This window comes from Mesocricetus auratus, unplaced genomic scaffold (assembly GCF_017639785.1).
Source record: "Mesocricetus auratus isolate SY011 unplaced genomic scaffold, BCM_Maur_2.0 Super-Scaffold_100676, whole genome shotgun sequence".
Lineage (NCBI taxonomy): Eukaryota > Metazoa > Chordata > Mammalia > Rodentia > Cricetidae > Mesocricetus > Mesocricetus auratus.
Window position 1 is genome coordinate 182592589 of NW_024429266.1, and position 10971 is coordinate 182603559.

Below are 10971 nucleotides of genomic sequence, written 5' to 3' on the forward strand. Positions count from 1 at the left end.
GAAAACCTACAAACTCATGGAAATTGAATAATGCTCAACTGCACCATCCCTGGGTCAAAGAAGAAATAAAAAAAGAAATTAAAGACTTCCTCGATTTCAATGAGAATGAAGACACAACATACCCAAACCTATGGGACACTTTGAAAGCAGTGCTACGGGGGAAGTTCATAGCACTAAGTGCCTACATGAAAAAACTGGAGAACAGTCATACTAGAGAATTAATAGCACAGCTGAATGTTCTAGAACAAAAAGAAGCACACTCCCCCAGGAGGAGCAGACGCCAGGAAATAATCAAATTGAGGGCTGAAATCAATCAAGTAGAAACCAGGAAAACACTGAGAAGAATCAATGAAACAAAGAGTTGGTTCTTTGAGAAAATCAATAAAATAGATAAACCTCTGTCCAAACTAACCAAAAGACAGAGAGAGAGCATGCTAATTAACAAAATCAGGGATGAAAAAGGGGACATAACAACGGACGCTGAGGAAATCCAGAGAATCATCAGGGCATACTTTGAAAATCTGTACTCCACAAAATTTGAAAATTTAAAGGAAATGGACAATTTCCTGGATAGATATCACTTGCCAAAACTAAATCAAGAACAGATAAACAATCTAAACAGACCTATAACCCCTAATGAAATAGAAGCAGTCATCAAAAGTCTCCCCCCCCAAAAAAAGCCCAGGCCCAGATGGCTTCAGTGCAGAATTCTACCAGAAATTCAAAGAAGAGCTAATTCTAATAATCCTCAAAGTATTCCACACAATAGAAGCAGGAGGCTCACTGCCAAACTTTTTCTACGAGGCTACAATTACCTTGATACCCAAGCCACACAAGGACACAACTAAGAAAGAGAACTATAGACCAATTTCCCTCATGAACATACTCAATAAAATACTCGCAAACCGGATTCAAGAACACATCAGAAAAATCATCCACCATGATCAAGTAGGCTTCATCCCACGAATGCAGGGATTGTTCAACATTAGAAAATCTATCAATGTAATCCACCATATTAACAAACTGCGAAAGAAAAACCACATAATCATCTCACTAGATGCTGAAAAAGCCTTTGACAAAATCCAGCACCCCTTCATGATAAAGGTCCTAGAGAGACCAGGGATAACAGGAACGTACCTGAATATAATAAAAGCAATATAAAGTAAACCAACAGCTAACATCAAACTAAATGGAGAGAAACTCAAAGCAATTCCTGTAAAATCAGGAACAAGACAAGGCTGTCCACTCTCTCCGTATCTCTTCAATATTGTACTTGAAGTTCTAGCTACAGCAATAAGACAACAAAAGGAGATAAAGGGGATACAAATAGGAAAAGAAGAAGTCAAACTTTCACTATTTGCAGATGATATGATAGTTTACATAAGTGACCCAAAAACCTCCGCAAGGATACTCCTAGAGCTGATAAACACCTTCAGCAATGTGGCTGGATACAAGGTAAACTAAAAAAAAATCAGTGGCCCTATTATATACAGATGATGAAGTGACTGAGAAAGAAATCAGAGAAACATCACCCTTTACAATAGCCAAAAACAGCATCAAATATCTGGGGATAATGTTAACCAAGGAAGTGAAAGACCTGTATATCAAGAACTTTGTGTCCTTAAAGAAAGAAATCAAAGAAGATACCAGAAAATGGAAATATCTCCCATGCTCTTGGATTGGTAGGATCAATGTAGTAAAAGTGGCCCAGGATAGCCAAAACAACCCTATACAATAAAGGAACTTCAGGAGGCATCACCATACCTGACTTCAAACTCTATTATAGAGCTATAGTCCTGAAAGCAGCTTGGTATTGGCACAAAAATGGGCAGGTAGACCAATGGAACCGAATCGAAAGCCCTAATTTTAACCCACACACCTCTGAACACTTGATTTTTGACAAAGAAGCTAAAACTGTACAATGGCAAAAAGAAAGCATCTTCAACAAATGGTGCTGGCATAACTGGGTACTGGTATGCAGAAGACTGCAGATAGATCCATGTTTATCGTCTTGTATAAAACTTAAGTCCAAATGGATCAAAGATCTCAACATAAATCCAGCCACACTGAAACTTTTAGGAGAGAAAGTGGGAGATACTCTTCAATGAGTTAGTACAGGAGACCACTTCCTAAACATAACACTGAGATTGACAATTAACAAATGGGACCTTCTGAAACTAAAAAGCTTCTGTAAGGCAAAGGACACAGTCAAAAAGACAAAAAGGCAGGCCACAGAATGGGAAAAGATATTCACTAACCCTACATCTGACAGAGGGCTGATCTCCAAAATTTACAAAGAACTCAAGAAACAAGTCTCCAAAACACCAAAGGATCCAATTAAAAGGTGGGGTACAGAACTAAATAGAGAATTCTCAATAGAGGAGGCTAAAATGGCCAAGAGACACTTAAGAAAGTGCTCAACATCCTTAGCCATCAGGGAAATGCAAATCAAAACAACTCTGAGATACCATCTTACTCCTGACAGAATGGCTAAAATCAAAAACACCGAAGACAATTCATGCTGGAGAGGATTGGAGAGAGGGGAACACTCCTCCACTGCTGGTGGGAGTGCCAACTCATATAGCCTCTTTGGAAATCAGTACGGAGATTCCACAGGAAAATGGGAATTAGTCTACCACAAGACCTAGCAATTCCACTCTTAGGCATTTATCCAAATGAGGCAGGTTCATACAACAAGGGCATCTGCTCCACTATGTTCATAGCAGCATTATTTGTAATAGCCAGAACCTGGAAGCAACCTAGATGGCCCTCAACTGAAGAGTGGATAGAGAAAATGTGGTACATTTACACAATGGAGTATTACTCAGCAGAAAAAAACAATGGAATCTTGAAATTCACAGGTAAATGGATAGCACTGGAAGAAACCATCCTGAGTGAGGTAACCCAGTCGCAAAAAGACAAACATGGTATGTACTCACTCATATATGGATTTTAGACATGGATCAGGATAGTGCCAGTCTGCACTTCCACTGATAGAGAGTCTGGGAAACAGGAAAGAACCTAAAAGATATGCATATATGCATAGTACCCAAGAGAAGAGGATGGAGACAAGATCCTCTGAATGGATGGGGAACAGGGCGAGGGGTGGGGGGGGAGTGGGAGCTGGGAAGAAGAGAGGGAGTGAAGAGGATGAGAGTTGGTCATGGGGGAACAGGAAGTTGAGTGAGTGGGGGTAGAATATGGGGAAGAGGGAATCATAGGATAGAAGACAGATCAGGCACTAGAGTGACCTCGAGTGATCTAAAGGGATAACACCAATTGGCAAGCTAAGCAATAGTGGAGAGACCACCTCTAATGCCCATACCTGATAATGAACTTGATGTCTATAACCATCCTGGAGCCTTCATCCTGTGACTGATGGAAGCAGAGGCAAACACACAATTAATCACTGAACTGAACCCAAGGAACCCAATGACAGAGACGGAGGAGTGATGAGCAAATTGGCAAAGATTGGGCTGGCAAAACCAGCAGAGACAGCTGATCTGAACAGGGGAGAGCTCTTGGACCCCAGACCGACAGTGGGGAGGCCAGCATGGGACTTATCTGGGCCCCCCAAATGTGAGTGTCAGCGAGAAGGCCTGGGCAACCCATGGGGCCCTGAGCTGTGGATCAGTGTCTATCCCTGGAATACAAACAGTCATCGTGTGCCTATAGCACAAAGAGGGATGCTCTCTCAGCCTGGACTCTTAGGGGAGTGCCTGGACCCTACCCAGAGTGAAATGACAGACTCTAGATATCCCCTATGTGGAAGGATTTGGCAATAGGGTGGGAGGGTGGGGGGAAGGGGAGTGCGGGAGGAGGGGAGGGAGAGGGAACTGGGATTGACATGTAAAACAAGCTATTTAAAATTAAAATAAAAAACGATAAAAAGATGTGTCTTTTGTACGTTTAGTTTCTTAAGAATTTCATCATGAGGCGATATTAGATTTTATTAAAGGTATTTTTTAATGTAATGAGATAACCATACAGGTTCTGTCCTTGGGTCTATTTATGTGGCAAATTACATTTACTGACTTACATATGTTGAATCATACCTGCATCTCTGTGATGAACCCAGCTTTGTTGTAGAGGATGATCTTTTTGATGTGGTCTTTAATAGTATTTTACTGAGGATATGTTTGCAGCTATGATCATCTGGGACGGAGAACTGTGGTTGGAAAGCAAAATGAAATAAAAAAATAAACTAAAAAAAGAAATGGACTATTTGGGAGGACAGGAGAGAACAAGAGAAGACAACAGGGAAAGGATCCTGTGTCAGCACAAAGTGTATTAGGTAGTTTTCCTGGTGCTGTCCAAGCAGTGATCCACCCTGCAGAGTCCCCGCTTTGACTGTAGCTTCTGCATTTTAATGTGGTAGATATTAAAATGTATGTAAACACAAATACCATCAACAAACACAAGCAAGCTCTGAGAGAGCAGGGTTTTGTTGCTGGCACACACACCAAGGAAACATACAGAGGGGCTGGGGAAAGCTGGCATTTGATGGCTCAGCCTCGTGACAGCGGACTTTAACCTTCAAACGCCAAGGAGGTTAAGTGTGGGATAACAGGGCTGAGCTGAGCTGGGAGAGGATTTTGTCCAGAGACTTGAGAACCATTAAATTTCCTGGCCTCATTATAACCATCAGGGGTCTCTCTAGCTCCCCAGACTCCTTCCTCTTTTCCTAGTGACTCACCAAAGTCATACTGGGAAATTGACACCATGTTTCATAATCTTCCCTCAAATGCAATCTTGTTGAAAAAGTACCATCTTGCCGTGAGCAACCAAACTTCCTGTTATAGCGTCCGATTCATGTTCGTCTTGAGCTCCATCCTGAATACCTCTTACGAAAGTCCCGAGGTTTCATTTGGAAATGGAAAGCATTTCAGGCTGAACGTGTTCAGGTAGCACTTTAGATTTTATCAACAAAACTTTGCTTCCTGTAGCACTTCCTATGAAAGCAGGTAAAAAACTCAAGGTATCAATTTAAGAATAATTAGAAAAATTTCATGGTTCTATTATTTAAATACATATATTTAATTTAAAATATAATTACATAATTTCTCCACTTCCTTCCCTTCCCTTCTTCCCACTCCACGTACTCCTTCCTCACGCCCTCTTAAATCCATGGTTTCTTTTTTATCGTTACTGTTACATATATGTATAAAAACATAGGTATATAAATGCAGCCTGTGGAGTCTGTCTACTGTTGCTTGTTGGTACATGGTTTCAGAAATGATTACTTTGAGCCAGGTGGCAGTGCAGGCTTTTAATCCCAGCACTCAGGAGGCAGAGGCAGGTGGATCTCAGTGGGTTCGAGACCAGCCTGCTCTATAAGAGCTAGTTTCAAGACAGCCTCCAAAGCTACAGAGAAATCCTGTCTGGAACCCCACTCCCTTCCAAAAAGAAAAGAAATGATTACTTTGACTTGGATAATCAATTTGGGGGCTCATCCCTGCGAGGCACTAATTTTCCCCATGGCAGTTGTTAGTTGCCTGTAGTTCTAGGGGTGGGGTCTGGTGAGATTAGCCCCTTCCGTCCATTGGTGATGTCACTGTTTGGGTGCTGTTTAGGCAGCCCTACTGTTGAGGTCTTATGGGTACAGCTTCCCTGTCAATTCTAGGACACAAAAACTCACAGCAGGCTTCCTAGCCTTGTAGCTCTGACAGTTTCTCCACTTTGTTGCAGGATATTTGATCCCACTGTGAATCCTGAGACTGCACTGTTTACTGGAAAAACCTGTTGCTAGCTGTGGTGTGGCTTAACCCTGGCACACATCTTCAATCCAAGAGCTTTCTGCATGAATACTGGAAACAGGGTCAAATATAGTCAACCACGGGATAAGAGGTGGAGCAAGCAACCAGTTGACAGGAAGAAACCATAGAGAGAATGAGGGAGTCAGGAGGATGGATAGAGAGGCGCACAGGAAGTAGAAGGGAGGGGCATTCTGTTTGAGGAATTTTGTTTGTGATGGAGGAGAAAGGTTTTTTCCAGAACTGCAGCTGAGGAGGAAGGTCATCTGGGTGCTCTCTCTGCCTCTCTGAGCTAGCAGGTTTTCACCGCAGCATCTGGCTCCTGAGTCAGACCTGTGAAATTGAACGATTGGGATTTTTGTTAAAAACAACCCCACTTTCTGAGCCATAAGTGCAGGAGCTGTGTTGTAGATGTGTTCACTGAGTCTGGACACTCCACAAGTTCTTTACATTTTTACCAGTTGTGGTTTGTAATGGTCCCATGGCTCTATCTTCTGCAAGATAAGCTGCTTTGTGAGAGGTGACAGCTAAGGATAAGTATTTCCCTTCCATCCTCCTTGACTACCCCAATTCCATGGAAAGCAAAGTAGAGCTAGACATATTTGTTAGAAATATTTTTGCATTGTCTCTACAAGGCACATCTTTCTTGAGTTGAAGGAACATGGTTATCTATGGTGATCTATGAAGTCATAATTTATGAACTTGCAATATCTAGTTATGTTGACAAATCAAATATCTAGTCTATGTCTTTTGAGAAAATCTGCATTTTCCCTTCTAGATCGGTCAGAGTCTCTTCTTAATGCTTAATTTGCTAAACTATTCTGAGCCTGTGAGCCCTAGTTTGTTATTCTGCTATTCTTATGTATGATGTTTTTGTTTTGTTTTGTTTTTGAAGCTGGATGACATTATTTAGTCTCGAGGGCCTCAAACTTGGTATCCTCCAGCCTCAGCCTTCTGGGTACTGATATAAAGGGTATGTGATACCATGTATGGTTGTATTAGGTTTTTGAAAAGTTATCTTAGTATCCTGATCTCCCACAATGCAAAAAGTCATTTCAAAACGGAAGGTTCTGCACACACTTCTGGGGAAGAAGAGCAGTCACCTGTCTTACCTAGATGTGAGCTCTGAGAAGATGTGCCCAGTGGTGCAATAGTAGCACGGACGCGATGGGAGTAAACAACCAGTTTCCCATTGGATTTAAAGCCTGCTCCACAAGACAGAACACGTGACTGGTAGTGTTAATGGAGTCCCAGATCCATGGCTGGTTAAGTCATAGGCCTCGGGGTGGGGCAGGGCGGGGAGGGGAGGGGAATCCTGGCACTGTTATTCTGCTAAAAGGACATAGTAATAAATTACATCCTAAGATGTTACTGCTGTATCCACAGATTAGTACATCTTTGAACCCTCATCAGAGACACTTCTTTTTACAGCAGGTAGTGATGATAGAGACCCTCAACTGGTCAACATGCAGAGAATAAGAGACCGTGGAGTGATCAGCTCTACATGGGACATCTGTGTCTCACATCATCTTCCCCCAAGGCCATGGTCATCACAGAAGAGGAGACAGAGAGATGGGAAGAGACAGACGGAGTGATGTCTGTAGTTAAACAGTATCTGCAGACATGACACTGCAGTTGTCCACATGAACTCAACAGGTGGGACTGCATGAACAAGGTGTTCATAAGATCAAACCTGTCAAAATCCCAGCATGGAGTTCTATCCCTTGGCATTGACAGTTAAGGGCTACTGGGAGAGGGAGAGTCAATTCCCTTCAGTGATGTTGGCCTGAGAGGCCTGAGAGGCTGAGAGGGTGTGGTAGATGGTACCACACCCAGGCACATACAAGCAGCACTAAATAGATTCAGTAAGGTATTAAAATAAAGGGAGGAGAGTTGAGAGGGGAAAGTGTGTGTGTGTGTGTGTGTGTGTGTGTAAAACAGCAGAGTGAAGAGACAGCAGAGTAAAAATATTTGCTAGTAACTCTGATAGAGGATTAATATTCAGGACGAATGAAGAATTCAAAAACTTAAACATTAAAAAGCAAATCATAACAGACAATAAATACATGGGCAAATGAAATAAGTTTTCAATGATCAATAAAGACATGAGAAAATGTTCATCCTGCACTGTCATAGAAATGAAAATCAAAGTAGCACTAGAAGCCTGAAACAGTGGAGCACGTCTTTAATCCCAGCACCACAAGGCAGAGGCAGGTGGATCTGTGAGTTTGAGGCCAGCCTGGTCTACAGACTGAGTTCCAGGACAGTCAGAGATCTGTGGTGAGGCTCTGACACAAAAACAAAACAAAACAACCAAACAAAAAGCAGTACTGAGATTCCACCTCAATGGCTTCTTCTAGGAAACACATTAACAAGGATGTGTGGGAAAGAGGAACCCAAGAACATCGGTGCTGGGGATGTAAACTGAGAGGTTTTCTATAGGTTTCTCTACTAATGCAATAAACCAGATTAAGCTGAATTAAAAAGTAAGTGGCCAGGTTTATTTGAGCAAAGCACTCCAGTGCCCAGAGATCGAGGTGGGGGAAGGAGGCAGGAGAAAAATCATATGGCTAAAGTAGAGAGCGCTTAAATACCCTGTACGCACTGGGGTGATATGACATGTCCTCCACGAGCTGGGTTTGTGCCCAAGGATGTTGTGCTTTTAGGTGGGGTCTTCAGCAGCTAGCAGCTTTGGGGGAGAAGCCCCCACATTTTTAGCTGTTTTTCTGAGAAGGTGTGGTTTGGAGAGGGAGGAATGGCTGGATCAAATGGGTGAGTTGGAGATTCTGGCTGGACATAAACTATTATAGCTACAATGAAAATCTGCATAGATATCCCTCAAAAATTAAAAATAGCACTGCCACATGCTCAAGGTAACTACACTACAACTCATTTTCATCCAGACAATACTTACTTTTGTTTAATTTCAAAGAAACGGATTTAAAGATTTATGGCATAATGGGAGCCAGTTTAGAACCCAAGCATCTGGGAAGCCAGAATCTGTGTCTGGGACATTCAGATTGTTTCCCTTGTGCCAGCGTCCAGTGACATATTCATCGGGAAGCCTAACTTGTCTTTATAGCACCAAAACGCAGGGGTAGGTCTGCTAGCGTCTTATGTGACTTGGCCCTCTAAAATAGCTGGCAAATTTGTATTATGTTTCTCTTCAAACAGATTATGAAGCTCATAATTTCTTCTTTGTGTGTGTGCATAACATAAAATCAATAATTTCTTTAGAAAATTTGGGCTCCTTGTGAAAAAAATCCCTTTTTGAAAATAGGAATGAATTTGTATGGACCCCAGTCACCTTACAAGATAGACAGTTCAAAAAAATTCTAAGTAGGTTTTACATGTAACTTCCTTTCTTGCAAGTACATTAGTTTGTTGCTTCTCTATAAACTTTTTTCTTGAGATTCAGCTATTTTCATTTGTTTAAGTGTATGTGAGTGTTTTGTTTGTACATATAGCTTATGCATTGTGCAGTGTCTTCAGTGATCAGAAGAGGGCAGCAGATCTCCTGAAACTGGAGTTACAGATTGTCATTAGCTACCCTGTTGGAACTAGGAATGAAAGCTGTGTCCTCTGGAAATACAGATACTGATCCGTCTTTCCAGCCCCTGTGCCTATTTATCTTATCCTTCTTGGAGTTATTCTAAAGCAAAATCAATAAACAAACAAAAAATAAATTAGATATTAAGAAAAGATGATCATTTTCTAGTTAAATTAATTCTGCAAGGACTGTGCAGTTAGGGGGTTCAAGATTTTATGGGATGCTTGAATGTTGTAAATGTCATCATATGCTTTTGGTGGAAGGGCAATGAACCAGCAACTTTTATGCAAGTCATCACTTACTGGAGACGATTTTAGAGCCACTGCAGTGTGGGTGGGGAAGCACCTGCTGTTTTCAAGATAGGAACATGGCTCTTTCTCCAATGAAGAAGTGGCATTGACGTCTTTGTAGTGAAGACAAGAGCACCGACCACTGGAGAAAACGCAGGCAACAGCTGTAGTGGAGAGGACTTGCCTAAGGTAGAGGAGCTCGGGATCTGATCTCACGCTGAATCAGAAAATTTGCCACCAGAGTGAAGTCACAGTAGCTTTCTCAGCTCTGCCTTGTTGGTGTGGCATAGCTTTGCCTCTTCCCAGCAGGCCCTAGTGGGACCCTCCCGTCTCCCCCAGCCCCCTCCTCCAGCACCGAGGTTCAGGTGTCCACTGTCATGACTTTTTACATGTGTTGCTGAGGATCTGAACTCAAGTCCTTGTGAGCCACCTCTCCAGCCTTTCCACAAATGTTTTTAATGTAACCCTGGATTTCCTGGTGCGGGGAACCAGTGGCCTGTTCCCCTGAGATGGTGCTTGGGACACCAGTGAGGATTGTGCATGCGCACTTTCTGTCCGAAAGTTAGTCTTCATGCATTGCATTTCTACTGTGAAATCACGCACATGTACCTTACAGTTATTGTTGTATTGTCTTAAGCTTACTAAAAAAATGTATGTAGCCTAAGATCTGGGTGTGATGGGATATACCTATAATCCTAGCACTCAGGAGATGGAGACAGGAATATTGTAATTTAAACCAGCTTGGGCTTCATTCTGGGCATGGAGAGACCCTGTGCCAAAAAAACCAAACTCTCCAGTCCTGGCTAACCAAACAAAATCGAAGCAACAACTCCTAGACATCAACATGGACCGCCGACACAAACTCAACGACTACAAAAGTGGACACTACATTTAAAAGTGACCATATCACATGATTAGTTTAATTCGGAATGAAATAATCTTTAGCTTTTCCAAGAACGTACAGACTTACTTTGCTATTTACTTAACAGAGATGCATCGAGCGCATTCCGCACTGGCCCGCTTGCTATCCCTGCAAATGGAAGAGACGCTTCTACCACAGGGTTCCCCCACTCTCCTCTCTCTGAGACCCCTGGTTCCACCCCTAAACACCAACAGAAGTGCCATGTCTTCAGCAAATAAATTTTGGAGGAATGAAAATATTCATTCTTTTTTATAAATTTTTATTTAAATTAGAAACAATCTTTTTTTATATACAATCCCAGTTCCCTCCCCCTCCCATCATCCCACCTCCCATCCACTCCCCAGGGAGGGTGAGACCTTCCATGGGGAATCATCAAGATCTGTCACATCATTTGGGGGAGGGCCTAGCCTGAGAGAGTATCCTTCCATGGGGAATGGGCTCCCAAAGTGCACTAGG